A 17,822-nucleotide genomic window follows, 5' to 3' on the forward strand; every position below is an offset into this window, starting at 1 on the left:
GATAGGTTTAGCATGTTCGCTGTTTTGGTCAGTTGAAGAGAACCCCCATCTCGCAAGGGTGTCTGCTTTTTGTTGGGCACTCCCTGGTCTACATGTGATAACAAAATCAAATTTATTAAAAAACAGTAACCAGTGGAGCGTTCATGGAGTTAAGGCCTTTGTGGCTTAAAAACATTGGAGGTTGAGGTGATCGGTGTAAATGGTAACAGTGTGTCTTGCTCCGAAGAAGTGATGGTGCCATTCTTGAAAAGCTAGCTTGAGCGCTAAGAGCTCCCGCTCTGCCACAGTGTAATTTTGTAAAGCTGGTAGAAGCTTCTTAGAGAAGTATGCCACTGGATGAAACAGCCCAGACTCAGCATCTCGTTGGGAGAGAACACCACCCACTGCTAACTGGAATGCGTCAGCTTCTACAAAAACCGGCTGGAACGGTTCAGGGTGATGGAGAATGAGGGCTTCAATGAGGGCCTTTTTTGGTGACTGAAAGGCTTTCTCAGCTTGAGAATCCCAAAGAAAAGGAACACCTTTCTTCAGCACACATGTGATTGGTGACACTACAGTGTAACATTTTGGGATAAAGCACCTGTAAAAATTGGCAAAGCCAAGAAAGCACGGAATTTCCTTACTTGAGTGTGGAGCTTCCCAGTTCAGAATCGCCTGTATCTTGTTTTTGTCCATAGCAATCCCATCAGGAGATATGATATATCCCAAAAACTCTATTGTTCTGGCATGAAACACACACTTCTCTAATTTGGCAAATAAGTGGTGTTTGCGTAAATTCTGAAGAACTGCCCATGCATGTCCTGTATGTTCCTCTGGGGTAGATGAATAGATCGGAATGTCATCTATGTAAACTATTAAACAGACGTCCAGAAACTCTTGTAACACCTCATTTATAAAAAATTGGAAGGCAGCAGGTGCATTACGCAGGCCAAAGGGCATCACTATATATTCAAAGAACCCAAACCTGGTCCAGAATGTTGTCTTCCATTCATCACCCTCAGATCAAATGATAGCCCCCCTAAAGTAAAGTTTGGTGTAGATGGTGAAGTTACGCACTTGATCTAAAAGAACAGATATTAGAGGAAGTGTGTAGTGTTTTTTGATTGTCATCTTAACTGCGCGGTAGGCAGGTGCGCAAATCGCCATCCTTCTTAGGTAAGAAAAACAAGGGCGAAGATACTGGTGATGTAGAGTGACGGATAAAACCTTTGTCCAATAACTCGTCAACATAAGTGCCAAGGTACTGAGTTTCTGGCTCAAACAGAGCGTATACTCTGTTGCATGGTAGCCTAGCTCCAGGGATTAAGTCAATACAACAATCGTAAGATCGGTGTGGTGGTAACTGGGTGGCTGGTTGTTCACTGAATACGTCATGAAAGTCCTGGTAAGGACCAGGTAAGGCCTGTGAGTCAGGAACAGAAGCAGCAAGAGTGGATGCACAGTGCAAGGGTGTCACAGGTTGAGGTGGTTCCTGATAGCAGGAATGCCAGCAGTGCTCAAATCCAAACTGACTGTCCTAGCTACTCAATCTATTTTGGGGTTTTGTACCTGGAGCCATGGGATACCTAAAATGGCACCAGAAACTGGAGTATCAATGAGACCAAATTGATCGCCTCAAAATGTTTATTGGTACAGATCATGGTTAAAGGACTACTCTAACAGTCGATAAGTCCGGAGTATAATTCCGAAGCATCAACAGCTCTTACTGGCTCTGGACTGTCTTTCTTAATCATAGTGATCCCCAAAAATCTTAGCAAGACCTATATCCAAGAAATTCCCAGTGGCTCCTGAGTAAAGTAATATCGGAAGGAACTTTCTTACTTTGGCAGACAAAATCAAGGTGACTATTAGGGTAAGGTGACAAGGTACATGAGTCAAGGTATTAGCTAGGAAATGTGTGACCTTACTCATAGGGTGGCGACGGCCCCAGGTTTTACCGGGCCTGGTAGTTTTCTGCCTGCTCGGAAGTTCCTGAAACAGACAAAGTTACTGCACCCACTGCTTTCTAACAAGTAGTGGATTTATTTGTACATTCTGGAGCAAAATGCCCAGGATTGCTGCAGTACAAACAAAGATTCAACTTCCTTCTACGTTCCTTCTCTTCCTTAGACAAGGGTCTTCTCACTCCTCCAATTTGCATGGGTTCTGAGGAGTCATGAAGTGGTTGGTTCTCTCCTTTCTGGCTTAACCACCACTATTCGAGTTTCACCTCATTATTTCTCACCTCTTCTTTCTGACAAACGATTATCTAACCGAACCACCAGGTCAATAAACTGTGAGCACTACTGGGCAGGTCGGCTATCTGGGCTAGAACATCCTTAAGTTCGTCACGAAGGCCTCAATAGAAGATAAAGGTGCATTTTCCTTCAGGCCACTCACTCTCAGCAATGAGGCGATTAAAAGAGGTGATGTCAGTTAACAAATCTTTATTTCCCTGACATAGACTCAGCAAATCATTGTCGCTGGCTGGACTAAAAAATGTTTAGCAAAAAGCCTACACTTGGATTCCTTAAAACGAGCAAAGTCATAGAGCAATGGGTCATTCTGTTCCACTAGGGGAACAGACCAGGTTGCGGCGTTTCCTCCTAGATAAGAGAGTATTAAATGCCACCTTGGCGGCATCATTTGGGAAGGCCATTGGACGGCAGAGAAATTGCAAGTGACATTGGTTCATAAAGGTTTGGTATTTGGCACAGTCATCCAAAAAAACGCTCAGGGTGAGCTAAGGGAACTAGGGTAGGTGTGGTGACGGTGACCTGCATGGGTTGTGTAGGGGAAGATAAACTTGGGATAGTACTATGGCCGAAGGCAGTGCATTGAAAATGAGGTGGAAGTACAATGGGGTTCTTGGCTTGTATCTAGAGTCTTCCCATGAAAAATCCTGGGGCTTTTGCATATGTAACTTGTAACACAATTCAGTATTTTCAAGTTGAAGGGCTGACACTTCCTGCGTTGAGCCGTGGAAGGCCCTTGTGATATCTGCCAAAAAAGGAGAGTCCTCGTCAGGTGGCAACGCATGCTTAAAGGCTTCGGAAGACACATCCAGGGATTCCATCGCCCAGGCAGCTGTGAATGTTGTGGCTTGGCTTTTATGTTGTGACGCGGCCACTCACCTGAAAACCAGGCCATCTGCAGGGGTGATGACTGTTCTCCCGACCTCCTGAGTCACATCCCAGTGTTACGGATTGCACCAGGAGCCCCGGCAGGTGCCCCAAAAGGGAAAGGGATTTGGAAAAAGAAAGAAAGAAACACTGCACTCCTTTTCACCAGGTCCAGCCGGGTGTGGTTCTTCGGGTTTTGGAGGACTTTCAGTGGAACCCTTGAAAGTTGCCTTTCTGTGATGAATCACGGCATTGGTGAAGCTATTTGCTATTAAGAGACTGTTCACAACATTCAATAAAGCATGCACTGATCTCATTAAACAGCATTTAAAAAGGCATGCAATGATCTCATTAATTTCGTCTAATTTGGTTATCACAGCACATTCACCTGGTAATATCAGAAACTTGGCACTCTCTCTCTTCTCACGGATTAATATATACAAAAGGTAACAAAATCTGAATGTCTCTAAACAAATTAGGAAGTTCTGCAAGTCTCTTTCATGGATCTGCACTTTCACATTAGGTGGTCTATGGTAAAACAACAACATAAAACGAGTTGCAATATCAAAAGCAAGAAAACTCACATATAGAGTATTCCTAGCACTGTATTGCATAATCACTATTAACATAGAATGAATTGCAATACCAAAAGCAAGTAAACTCACACATAAAGTAATCCTAGCACTGAGTGGCGTAATCACTTTTAGTTCAAAAAGTAAACAAGTGGAGGACAGTGAAGTTCGGTCAAAGTTTTCAGTTACAAAACGAAAATTGCCAAGGCCCCAGAGCTAAATCTGTTATTCAACCCACATCAAGGCCCCCACTCATTAATCAGGTCTGTGTCCTTAGAAGAGGCCTTTCAAAGTCTCAAGAAGGCTAGAGAGCAATCAGTCTCAGTTTTCAGCTTTCACCCAAAAAAAACAAAGCAACCATAATAAAATTATACACAAACAGATTCCAGACAGAATGCTCCACTTAGCTGACAGAAGTTTGTTCTTTCCAGAAGATCTCTGCTGAGGCTCTTTGCTGCCAGCCCAGTCAAGAGGGCAAAGGGTGGGGCCTGGAGGGAATTCCAGAGTGCAGAGGGCTTTCCTTGCCAGACAGGAAGAAAGCCAAGCAGAGTCATGTGCACAGCAAGAGTAGTTATAGCCAGCATGACTCATTCTTTTGGAAACAAAAAGAGGCAGCTGCTTCCTGGAGACCTTGGGGTATGGTGGTTGCCTAGTGACCAATAAGCATAAGCAAGTGAACCTGACATATTTAGAAGCACTGACACTGTCACATGTGGTCAACAAGCATTGGTGAAAACAACTATATAGTGCAACAAGCATTAGTAACATCAAGTGCATATCAAACATGAGCAATATCTATCCTGAAATGCAGACAGTAAAATAACGTTAGAAGCAACCCAATGGTGCTACACGCACATGATTAAAACAACGCCCCTGAGGATGTTGACAAATTAGGCAGAGTTGTTGGGTCCTGACACATAGGTTTGCGAATAGCATTTGGTAGTACTTTGGTAGTAATACTATAGTGCTACTAAAGTACTACAGAATGCTGTTTGTTAGTGGGCGCCTATATTCTTTGCTGCAAGGTTTTATGTAGATCCTATCTGTTCCATAAGAAGAATTATGGTCTTTTATTTCTAACTCAGCTAAACAAACATTGGCGTGGCTGATTGCTCTGGTTTCGTCAAGGTGCTCCAATGGTTATTTTTATTTATTGCAAGTTTATGCCACGCAAAAGAGTTTAAAAAAAAAAAGGAAAATTTCACCACTTGAACATGGTGGTTTCTATGCATGGAAAAAGTGTTTACATTTATAAAAATAAAAAAAGAATTAAGGATGATGATAATATATTTCTTTTTACTACCAAAATTGTCAAAGAAAAATTAGCAAATATAATTTCAGCAAGTTTTGTTTTTTCAGTTGAGCACCCCATGAGAGTGCCTGCATTTTCCCGCTGGCTCCCTCATATACTTCTCTTCTCCCCTCCACCCTGCTCCATGTTGCTTTCTCTTGACTGTGCGCTTTTCCCCACCCCCTCCATAATGTGCTTGCCCTAGTGTGCTTCCCTGCAGTGCTTTCTCACCCATGTACATCTCACCTCAAATCCATGTTCCTCTCTCTTACTCATTTGCTTCATTTCTCTCCCCTGTGGTTCTTGTTGGCCTTTCACCTTGTTGTGCACTACTCCCCCATCCTCTATGATTCTACCCCTACCCCCCATGATGCTTCTTGCCACCTGTGCCCACTTTGTGACTTCCCCCCACCTGTACCCACCTGTGTTGCTTTAAACCTTGTTGCTTCACACCCCCTTGCTACTGCCCCCACCCTCTGTGTTGTCCCCTTCCACCGGCTTATAAAAAACAAACTCTCTGGAGCTATGTTTTTTCTTTTTATTTACCAATCCAACTTGGATCAGTAAATAGAAAAAAAGCTTCCGTATCATTTTGCAGGTGTGCACACATACAGATGATGAGGCCAGAAATGTCATATACTTTTTAACTCCTCTATAACCATGCTGCACAGCATTAAGGATTCTCTACAGCATCATTAACAACCATTGACAAAGCCAAGGAGTCCTAAAAGCAAGACGTGTGGACTCTGACCCCTGTCGAGGGCTGACATCTCCTGGTGCAAAATTATATCCTACAGCTTCCGACACAGTAGTTGTATCCTTTTTAGTGACTTATTTGCCAGGAGTTGATTGTAAGAGCTATACATATAGATGGTGATGTCTTTGGACTTGAATGAGATGGTTTAAACAGCTAGGAATGTTTAAAGATTTAGCAATATAATGTAGAGCAATATAAGTGTGTAAGTTAGTTGATTGGTAAGCTTAGCTACTGCTGATCAGCTCTTTTTCATTTAGGTGATTCTAAGCAGTGCTTTAAGTGGGCAGGTACTGTCTGGTACAGAGTACCTGCATTTCTTCAATTTGAAATGGGGAGTACCTGTACTGCTACAATACATTCAATTGGAGAGCACCTGCACTTCTCAGGAGCAAACAGGTACCCTAAATAGTGAGTACATGTACTTCTATATTTCCATTTAAAGCACTGATTCTAAGTCATATTGAGGGTATATCCCAAATTGGTTCTGTGTACGTTCTAAATGAGATTTGTACGTAAGAGATTCTAATGATTTCTGTTAGCTTTATCTTGTGTCTGAATGTTCACAATATTAATTTACATAAATATACAACAAATACATTTTTCATTCAGTAACGTTGTTAGGGAGGAGTTTCTACATTTGCAAATTAACAGAATCTTAATTTGATCATCCTTTGATAAAAATATGCTTGGTGGTTGTTGCAGTGTCATGAGCAGGTTAAATGTGTAGAATGTTGGGAGTTACTACACTTCTGGCAAAGTGAAAAAGTACAGCAGAGTTAAACAGCATGGTAACGGAAACACTGAGAGCCTATAAAATGACATCAGGCTTGACAAAGGCTGCCAGTAATAGAAGGGAGGTTCACATTATGTCAAAGTAATCTCTGGGAATACACATTGCACCAAGTAAAACTGGATTATTGCCACACATTTTTCTTTCAAAATCTTTATTAGAAATAACACAAAGGCAGATGCCTCCTCGGAAAAGCTAGCTATCAGTACAGATTCTCCAAATGTATTATCGTTAGGAAACTTCCATTCTGAACACCACTGGATCCAATTACCAAATAGTCCCTTCCTTTGTAGTGATACCCTGTGGGTCTCATGTAAGAAGGCGGAAAAAGTTGTGAGCGGTCACTCATATTGACCCCCTCAGGTACCACCTCAGAAAACCATAAGCAAACTCACTCTTCTTTGAGAAAGGGAAATCCAAGATGTGCAGGTTGACATTGTTCTCCAGGTGCTCCACTTTCCCCTCCAGTTGAAAGTCCAAGTCAAATGTACAATCCTGGAGCTTTGCCATCTCCCTACTTCAATTACAGAGCCTGAAAAGTTGTCACAAAATCCTTTATTTGTTTGAGCTGCTGCTCTACCATCACCAATCTGCAATACAGTTTCTCCATTTTCTCTTTTATGCATGTCATCTTTCCTTCAGGGCAGTTATTAATAGGTTCTCTTGTGGACAAAGGTCTTCCCTCCGCAGGCCAGTTTTTGATGTTACGTGAAGGGGTGGGATCTCCTGTGGTACAAGCTGGTCTGGGGCAAATAAACATGCATTCTTGCTTCATACCACTAGGGGCAGGATGACTTGCTCTACTGTGCCAGTTATAGAAAATAATGTGTATCTGCGGATGCACTTGAGATCAATATGCGCTGTGCACCCTGTGATGGGCAGATTATCTAAAACTTCAATTTCAAGTTTTTATCCCAAATAGGCACTCCATGCTGTGTCTTACCAGCTTCTTGAGGCAAATCCCCTGCCAGTTCAGTTGTAGCCACAGCAGAAGAACAGACATGTGAGGCTGCAGGTACCGGTGCATCACAATGCACATTGAGTAGTAATGATGCCAACCTGTTATGCCCAGCTGCCTTCTTTGCCATCACTGGCCAGGCCATTTAACTACTGTATCTTCAAAAGAACCGGTGGCCGCTATCTTGAACTCCAGCAGTGAACAAAAAGTGGCGACTGCTTGATAACTTCAGGGCTCCAGAACACATCATGTTCCACTCTTAGTATGGAAGCACTGCAGCCTCACCAGGACACAATCCTTCTATTGTGTGTTGTGCATTCCACTCCTACCAGTACAACCTACCTCAACATGTGTCTATGTATTTATTACTTCAGTCCTACTGTACAAGAGAAAATAAATCACTCTCGCCCATGCACTACTCTGTCTCACCCTATACCTCTCTCAATTTATCCTCTGTCTCCACTCTCTTGCTCATCCCAAGCCTTATTCTAATAGTATGATATCCAAAATATCCCTTCCTAGACCTCCCACCTGGCTCACCCCAAACCTCAGTTTACTACTATGATCTCCCTAACAACCCTACTAAATGTTCCCTCATGTATCTCTCCTTTGAGTCAACACAAACCTCATTTTACTATTTTGTTCTCCCTAATCCCTTTCTACAGGCTCTTCCCTCCTCCATCTCTCCTTTAATTCTCCCAAACCTCAGCTTACTACTGTGATCTCTCAATTGACACCTTCTAGATTCTTCCCTCTTCTCTCCCTCCAGTATTCTATTAAATCCAACTAATAGATTTGCACGCCAACCACTCAAATGAACTCATACTTCCCTATGCTAAAACTATTCTCCTATTTCCCTGTACTAATCCACCACTAATCCTTTTGGTTTCCAGAGTAGTGTGCTACTCACAGAAAAGTGCTTCAACGCCACATCAGGGATAGCAAGCGCTTTATAAATACAATTACATTTACAATCATTCTTGAACCACCCAACAATAGGGTAAGGTGTGGTAGCGCTTTTGGAAAATCTGCCTTGCAAATTTAACTTGAATGCATATGTACTGGGAAGAGGCATCACAAGTGACTTATGCATGTACACGCACACTTGACAGCTTTACAGCAAATTAGCCATGAGACACACACATGCGGTGGCTTAACAGGAGGTTTATCATGGGAAATGACATGACATTCCCAACACTTGGTTAGACAGTGGAAAGGAACAGAGTATTTTTTTTTGCATATCTGAGGTCCAGTTTCTCCAGAAATTAGGTGTCTGTTAGATTGCCCATATTAGCCATTTATTCTTGTTCCATCTTCATGGTAAATGAACCCCCAATTTTTTTTTTTTTTAATAAATAAAAAATACCCCCTCATGACCATTAACATGTTTGGTGTTTATGAGTGTATCCCCACTATGAAATAATCACCTTCTTTTCCTTGATTTGTTTCCCTCTAGGTACCTCAGAGCGTGACGTTGCATCTAGTTCAGGTGAGAGCAATAGGCCTCAGGATTATGCGTGGGGGCTGCTCGTAGACAGGCAGAAACAGGTTGACAGCCCTGATGAAGGCCCCAGACCCGGATAGGCTCTATGCGAGGGCTAAAACATTAAATAGGTCATTTGGGACATTAATTCCCTTAAGAAACCTGTATTCTTGTTTTTATCCACAGTCACAGTACCATGAATATAAAGGGTACTCCTTTGGGTATACCAGGAGGTATTTCTAACAGTTTTCTTTTCTCCTACTCTGGATCCCTGCTTCTACCCAGTAAGATAAGGTATTTAAAAGCTCCCATTTTTGGTTGAGTCTGCCCTGGTGGTATCATCCTACCACAGTATGGATAGGTGCCGATGTTGAAGCATGCCACTATTAGTGGGTTGGATGTTTATTCCAATTCTTTTTTAATGTTTTAGGTAGACTTTAATAGTGGTCTCTTCCTTGGTTTTCCTTTTTCCCAAGCCTAGTTAATATTTTATGTTTATCAGTTTTGTTTGGGAGAACAAAACTATGATAATTTTTCTGGCTATTTCTGTGTGGCATTAGTTTTCAGAAATGTCTGGTTTGGTAGGTCACCCTGGGTACCCACCCAACCTGGGCTTAAAAAACGCACCTACCCCATTGCCATAACAGTTCTTTTTTGTGACAGGAAATGTTGATTTTTCCACATTGTGTTTTGGGGCCTTTACTGATGCCGGCACTAGGGCCCACCCACATAAGTGAGGTACCATGTTTATCTGAAAACTTGGCGGCACGCTGAGTGGGTAGGAGATTTGTGGCTCCCCACAAATTCCAGGAGTTTGCCTCAATAAAAGTGAAGAAAATGTGTGTTTTTAGACAATGTTTGAGGTTTGCAAGGGCTTCTGTGTAAGAAAACCAGGGGGGGGACCACGCAGGTCATGTCACCCTGGCCCTCCAGGGATGCTAGATTTTTAAAAAATAGTGCAGGTTTGCTAAATTTCCCTAGGTGCCAGATGAGTTGAGCCAGGGCCCAAAATCAACTCCTACCCTGATTGTAAAAAGTGGTCATTTTCCAGTAAAAAAATGTGATCTGTCCATGTTGAGTTCTGGGCCCTTTCCTGTCGCAGGCCCTGGCTTAACCACAAAAATGAGGTACCATGTTTATTCGGAGGATTAGGGGAACACAGAATACTGTAACATTTGTTATTACCAATTGGATTTCTCTGCATTTGTCACTTCCAAATGTAAGCCAGTGTGTAAGAAAGACGACATTTTGAAAAATGCCCTCTAAATCACAAGCTAGTGTGTGTACCCACAAATTCAGAGATGTACAAATAACCAATGCTCCTAAACTCAGAATCAGAAATACATAGATTTAATTCAATAGTTCATATCATTGATCCAAAACTGAACTGTTTCTCAATACTGTGACTGATCTCAACTATTCCAATGGGGAGCATGGTCAGACTCAAGGTGAGCCCCTATTGCGAGTATCAGCCCGGCTCCTAATTTGTTGGTCAGCAGTTGACTCTATCACTAGCTCAATATTCCATTCTTCTGCTGATGCGAGATTCCCAAGTTTTCCTGTGCCCATCCAAAATCACATAATCACCTAAAAAAACTGATGTTATGTCATTCTTTATGACCCCTTACCTGAAGCAACACAAGTTTTTATAGGCTATGTCATCTGTCTATGGTACTTTCCCTAATGAGACACTAAGTCTATCAACAAAATTGAAATTCTAAAGTGATCTGACATTTTTCTGTCTTACATGTGTTATAGAAAACTGTACAATAATAAATAAATACATCACAAAACTGCCACCCATCAACATCCTGAAACTCATTCTAGGTCAGTCAGTACCACAGCATCAAGATCAAAGGTCAAGTAGTCACCATTGATTCAAAGGCCAGACTTCTACAAATCCAAGGTTTCTGCCCTTTCATTTTCTTTGAAGACTATCAGGCAGTAACTGGGTCTACCACCAGCTCAAAACTAAACTATATCAAATCATTCTACATTGGCCTGCCAAAACATTAAATCCTACAGCAACGCTGGTAGCTACAAAAGCTTTACAGAATGCCTGGCCTTAATGCGCGACTCTAAAACAGGAACTCATAGGTGACACCTCAAGTAGCACCCTTCATTGACCATGCAGAATGGAGCAGCTACTCATCCAACCAGAAAATGCTATATAAAAAAGCTGCATAATCGCTGCATCAGTTTCATGTTTACTCCTCAGTCTCCTTGAAAGACTTCCAGCCTTTCCAAAGAATCCATCTGGAGATTGACCCTGTAGTACCTCAGCACGAAAACACAGTAACACATCCCTAAAGGGTCCTCACAATTTTCTAACACAACAAAAATCTACTCTCACTCCTTTGAGCATTCAGCAGTATCTTGAAAGTTTTTCACCATGATCATTTAAAACAAATACACCCACCTTCCCTTGACAAAGTATCTCCTTGTAGTTGAATCCGTAGTATAATATGCATCTTTCTATCTAAGAAGCAAAATGTATTTTACAGTGCTGTGATGTGTAAGTATTTATTGCATTCATCTTTCACAAAAAGCTCCATTCCAAAGGTCATATTTGGTATCAGTCCAAACATTTAGTACAAACTTTGGAAAAGGCCTAGATGATTGATTTAATGCATCATTCATGTCAAGCATGTTACTGTGCGCTAACATCAGTTTCTTTCTTCTCTCTGTACGTGCCTTCAGATGTGGAGCCCAAGATTAATCAGCGATACCAGTTTGCAGATTCCTAGGGTGGGATCTTTTTATAGTGGACCATTCCACTGAATGGGGAGCAGGGATGGCAGAGAGAAATCTGCAGTTAGATAAGAGTACCCGCCAGAAAGAGCATTACTGAAGGTGAGTAACTTGTCTCTAATGGATATTTCTAACTGCAGATTCTTCATCTACAGAATAGGTACCAAGGCCAAACATTAGGATTATAGCCTGAATGTCCTCCACTAGTAGTGCCGGAGGGAAGGCCAGAAACTGCACTGTATCCAAGATGGCTTCAATGAAATGGAGTCTCTGCAATGGAGTCAGTTGTGACATCGGAACATTGATCATGAACCCCAATGAAGTCAACTTTTGCCGTCTTCCGGGGGCGGTCTATGACTGACTGTAGTGAGCCCACCTGTGACAGAAGTCATTAGAGGTAGGGGAAATGAGAGATCCATAACCTCCGAAGGTGTGCCACTACCACCGCCAACACTTTCACAAAAACCAGTGAGGCGCATTCTGAAAAAGCTCCTGGCCCACCATGATCCGCAACCAGTATCTGTGGAAAAGCAAGACGGGTACATAAACATAAGGGTCCTGCAGGTCCAAACCACCAACCACCTGCCAGGTCCAGACATAAATTTGTCTTTCAATAAGAAAGCATTTAGAGAGTGGAGCTCTAAAATAGTGCAGTACTTCTTCAGCACTAGGAAATAACAAGGGCCAGGCCCTATTGCCTATACCAGCTCCCTCTCTATTACTCCTTTGGACAAAAGGGCATGCACTTTGTGCAGAAAGATGGACAAGTGATCCTCTGACATGTTCCAATGTGGGTGATAGGTGCTGTGGGTCGAAAAGGAATGGCAGAGCATTGCCTTGTTAGACGATCTAGAGGACCAACCTGTCCAAGGTTATCTTTTGCCACCCTTGTAGAAAATATCTGATCCTGTCTCCCATAGGATGAATGTGTGCCACTAAGCGCAAACTAAAGTGACTTCAAGCAGCTGCTTGAGGGGCAGTGGACTTGGAAGTTTGCTGTCCCTGATGGTATGGGTGTTGTCTGCTTGATCCCCTGCCCCAGAGCCCCTAAAGGACTGGGTGCCTGTGGCAGGAGGATTTTGCTAAGTCTCTGGAGTATCCTCAAAATGTAGCAAACTGTTGATAATGTCTGACAGGGAAAGAAAAGCCTAGGAAACAGCTGTGGCCTAATTCTTTATAATATTCCAATGTCAATTCGGCCTTCTCGCCATCTAATTATATGTCCGTTAGAGAGGCTTCCATGACCCCAGAGAAGCCCATTGGTTGCAGCCAAGCGTGGCACCGGAACACCACAATAGTGTCAACTGCTTTGCCCATGCTAATGTCCAGTCCAGAGCGGCTCATACACTTGGCAGCATCCTGACCATTTTAGATGGTCTGAGCCAAATTGGCCCAAACTTCCTTGGGGACTTCCAGCAAGAGCTCCCCAACCATGTCCCATATGGCTGTATGGCAGAACTGAGCGTGGCTTAACAACGCGATCGGAACCACGACCGCATCTTAACTACACATGCCTTTACCACGCATGCCTTTACAACGAATTTCATTGTAAAAGCATGCTTAGTAAAGGTATATTTGGTAACGCCATACGTGGTTGTGTGACACAACTCCCTCACCTCTGCCCTAAACCCTAAAACCTACCCTGTCCTAAACACTACCTCACCATGTCCTAAAAAGTATCCCAAACCTCCACCCTAAAACCTACCCTACCCTGTCCTAAAAACTACCCGAGCCCCCACCTTAACCCCTAAAACCAACCCTGCTCTGTCATAAAAACTACCCCATCCCCTGCCCCACCCTAAACCCTAAAAACTACCATGCCCTGTCCTAAAACCTACTCCGACCCCCCAACCTAAAAGCTACCGTCTGAAAAGCTACCCGACCCCCCCACCCTAAACCCTAAAACCTACCCCACCCTGTCCTAAACACTACCCGACACTCCACCCCAACCCTAAAACCTACCCTGTCCTAAAAAATACCAGACCCCTATCCATACCCTAAAATCTACCCTGCCCTGTCCTAAACCTCCCCCACCCCTGCTCTAAACCCTAAAAACTACCCTGCCTTGTCTTAAAACCTACCCGGCCCTGTCCTAAAAACTATCCCGACCCCCCTCCCTAAACCCTACTGTGTCCTAAAAATTATAACACCCTATCCTAAAAATTACCCGACCCGACCCCCCCGCCCTGAACCCTAAATCCTAACCCGCCCTGTCCTAAAAACTACTGACCCCACACTAAACCCTAAAACCTACCCTGTCCTAAAAACTACCCCGCCCCTGCCCGAAACCCTAACCTACCCTGTCCTGAAAACCTAACCCACCCTAAACCTTACTCTGTCCTAAAAACTCTCCCATTCTGCCCCCACCCTGAACCCTAAAAGCTACCCCACACTGTCCTAAAAACTACCACAACTCCCCAATCTGCCCTAAACCCTAAAACATACCCTGCCCTGACTTAAAATCTATCTCGACCTCCCCTCCCCACCCCGCCCTGAACTCCCTACCCGCCCTGAACCCGAAGCCCTGTCTGGTCCTAAAAACTCCCCCACCCTGTCCTAAAAACTACCTCAATTCCCTGCCCCGCTCTAAATCCTAAAACCTATCCAGTCCTAAAAAGTACCCCAACTCCCTGCCGTAAACCTTAAAACCTACCCTGTCCTAAAATCTCCCCCACCCGGTCTTAAAAACTACCCTGACCCCATCCTAAAACCTATCCCATCCTGTCTTTAAAACTAACCCGAACTCTGCTCCCACCCTGTTGTGTAGCCATTTTAGCCATAGCTCCATGCACGTTATTTTAACACACTAGGCCAAGCCCCTGTGCACCTTAACCTAGATATATTTTATTCAGCTTCATTTTATTATTGTTACAGTAGCCACTTTTACGGTTTTGTTTTATTTTCTGTTTATCTAACAGTTTTTGCCTAGGCCAGCACTCTGTTCTCAAACAAAACATTCTTGATCACTCAGTGCTTTTTCCAAGGCTACAGCACGGTGCATTGCCGGTGAACGTGGTAGAAGTTTAGTCTCCAACATTCGTAGAAAAACACACATCTTACGTAGGGACATTTTCCCAGAACATCAGCTGTGTTGTTATAAAAACACTTCCTTGTCCCTTATACGTTAGAGGGAGAGTCCAGCCACAGAACCACAACTGTATGCTGATTGCCGAATGCTTCGCTACAGATGCTAACACAGACCGCAGGCCTTTGCTCAGGTATGGGGGATAATGTCTTCCCAGGGAAACCTGAAGGGCAGAATTAGAGCTTAACATGCTATTCTCTATCATAGCCTAGGTAGAAGTTAGTCTATTGACAATAGTGACAATATGTTTGCGTTATTTTTATGCTTCACTCTTCTCGTCATAATTTTAATAGTCATGCTGTGTCGTCCTGGTTATTGCAGCTCACGCTTTGCTATCAAAGATGCAGTCATTTTATTAAACTCATTACTGAAACATATACTGCCTCGGTTTGTCATTTATATATGAGACTTAATTTTAACTGAGAGAAACGGATGAGACCTGAGTGACCACGGCTTCCCTGAGAAACCAATTATGTCATGCACTCGGCTGCCCAGTCATCCCTATCCTTGGGTAGAGATGAGGCACTGCTAGTTAGCCGGAGCAAAACCCGGACTGGAGCAACAGGTGTCACCCGCAGTGGGTTAGACTTAGTCTCCCACACCGCGGGCGATTCTGCCTCTCAAAATCCATTACTCTTATTAGAATAATGAGAGCCTACGCAACAACCCTAAAGGTGCAAATTGCGGTTGGTGCAGTGCAACAAAAGAAGGTACCACGTCACCTGAGAACAACTCAGCGAGTTGTGCGTCGCAGGATGAAGTGCTGGGGACCTGGGATAGACTGTGCATGAAGGATTCTTGGAAGAAGTGTACAGAAGCACAAGGAGCTAGAGATGACGCTGTGCACAGGGGTACTGTCACAAACCGGGAAGGCAAGCTCTTACCTCCTACAAATTTGGACAGCTGGACCTTAGGACTGTCTGGGTCAGATGGGTCCACCACCTGTGTTCCAGGGAGCACGCTCGTCATCAGGAGAGGAGTCCCAGAGAACCGGTCGTCGTCTTGGAAGGTGCCTGCAGGAGCAGGGAAGTGACTCCATCACTACACTGGAGAGCCATACGGTTCTTATGGTGCAGGGTGCAGGGTGAAGACAGGAAGTTCTCAGAGTGTGCACACCTTGGAAACTGTTGCAAATGCTGCCTGGAGCTGGAGTTGCAGGTCACAGGAGTCGTCCTGGATACTTTGTTGCAGTTACAGCAGTTCCTAGAGTAGTCTGTGGTTGATCTGACGGTCAGGAGCTGAAGCAGAGGATGGAGAGGATTCCTGGAAGAGTCTTGCAAGCTCAATCTTAAGAGGAACCCACAGGAGAGACCCTAAATATCCCTGAGAGGGGGATAGGCTACCTACCCAGGTATGCAACTATCAGGAGGGATGTCTGATGTCATCTGCTGGCATTGGCTGCTCAGAGATCTCCAGTTTCCTGACACCTTGGAAAACAAGACGGCAAACGCCAGGGACACACTGGAGGAGCTCTGGGCACCACCCCTGGGGTGGTGATAGACAGGGGAGTAGTCACTCCCCTTTCCTTTGTCCAGTTGTGAGCCAGAGCAGGGACTGGGGGTCCCTGAACCGGTGTAGACTGGTTTATGCAAGGAGGGCACCATCTTTGCCCTTCAAAGCATTTCCAGAGGCCCTGGGAGGCTACCCCTCCCAACACCTATTTCCAAAGGGAGAGGGTGTAACACTCTCCTCCCAAAGGAAATACTTTGTTCTGCCTTCCTGGAACTTAGCTGCTCAGACCCCAGGAGGGCAGAACCCTATCTGTGAGGTGGCAGCAGCTGTAGCTGCAGTGCAAGCCTTAGAGAGCTGGTTTGGCTGCAGTACTAGGTGTCCATGGTGGAGCCCACAGGATGCATGGGATTGGCCCCCAACACCAGATTTGGAATGGGGGGACAATTGCATGATCCTAGACACCTTACACGGCCATATTCAGAGTTACGATTGTGAAGCTACATATAGGTATCTTCGCACTCATGAAGACCAGGGAATTGGCCCTGGACAGCGTGGGGGCACCTTTTCTAGTGCAAGGGTGCCCTCACACTTAGTAACCTTGCACCTAGCCTTCAGTAAATGAATGTTAGACATATAGGTGACTTATAAGTTACTTAAGTGCAGTGAAAATGGCTCTGAAATAGTGTGTACACTATTTCACGCAGGCTGCAGTGGCAGTCCTGAAGAAGGATTTGTCTGAGGGTCTCTTGGAGCCCCAATGCCCTGGGTACCTAGGTACTATATACTAGGGACTTATAAGGGGGGTCCAGTGTGCCAATTGGAATGTTAAGTCACTAAACTATAATGACTTATTTGGAAGCAGAGAGAGCATAAGCACTGAAGTTCATGTTAGCAGAACTTCAGTGACACAGTTAAGCACTACTGACAACACAGGGGGTAACATGCCATGAAAGATGGTACTTTCCTACATTGACTTTTAAAGTTGACGGCTGCAAATCCAAAACCTCCTCGACACGTCCCATTACCACAGCAAAGGAGACACTTTCATCTATTAGTGATCCGGGGAGACCACAACTCACTATCCAGGGAACAGTCTACCCAACTGGCATACTGCAAATCCAGATTCATCATCGGATTGCTGGGGTAAAATATTCCCCTTCATCACCATTATCATCCACAAAAGCAAATTGGCTCAGATCAGAGTCTGAACCATAAAGTTGCTGGACAGCTTGAGTGCAACTTCGAGACAATGGCATGGTTCTGTCTGAGTGAGAGTTAACAGGGAGTGGGTCCATCAAGATTAAATTGAGCCCTGACTTTGGTTGGGGCTGAGCTGGATTTGGCTCGGAGGCGGAGAGGACCATCAGAATGGAGTCGTTCCTGCACAGGCAGCATTGAAACATCAAAGTTGCATAGAATTACATAGATTTTAGTGCTGGATTGGAAGTAAACTCTGGCCGTGCCAAATTCAAGGTGAGGTTTGGAGGCACACCCAGCAACAAAGAGTGGACCCCCCTGGTGGAATCCCGGTTGGAGTTTTCCATGGACCGTTGGAGCCCAAAGGCGTGCTAGAGGGAGCTGA

Source organism: Pleurodeles waltl, chromosome 2_2, assembly GCF_031143425.1.
Source record: "Pleurodeles waltl isolate 20211129_DDA chromosome 2_2, aPleWal1.hap1.20221129, whole genome shotgun sequence".
NCBI lineage: Eukaryota > Metazoa > Chordata > Amphibia > Caudata > Salamandridae > Pleurodeles > Pleurodeles waltl.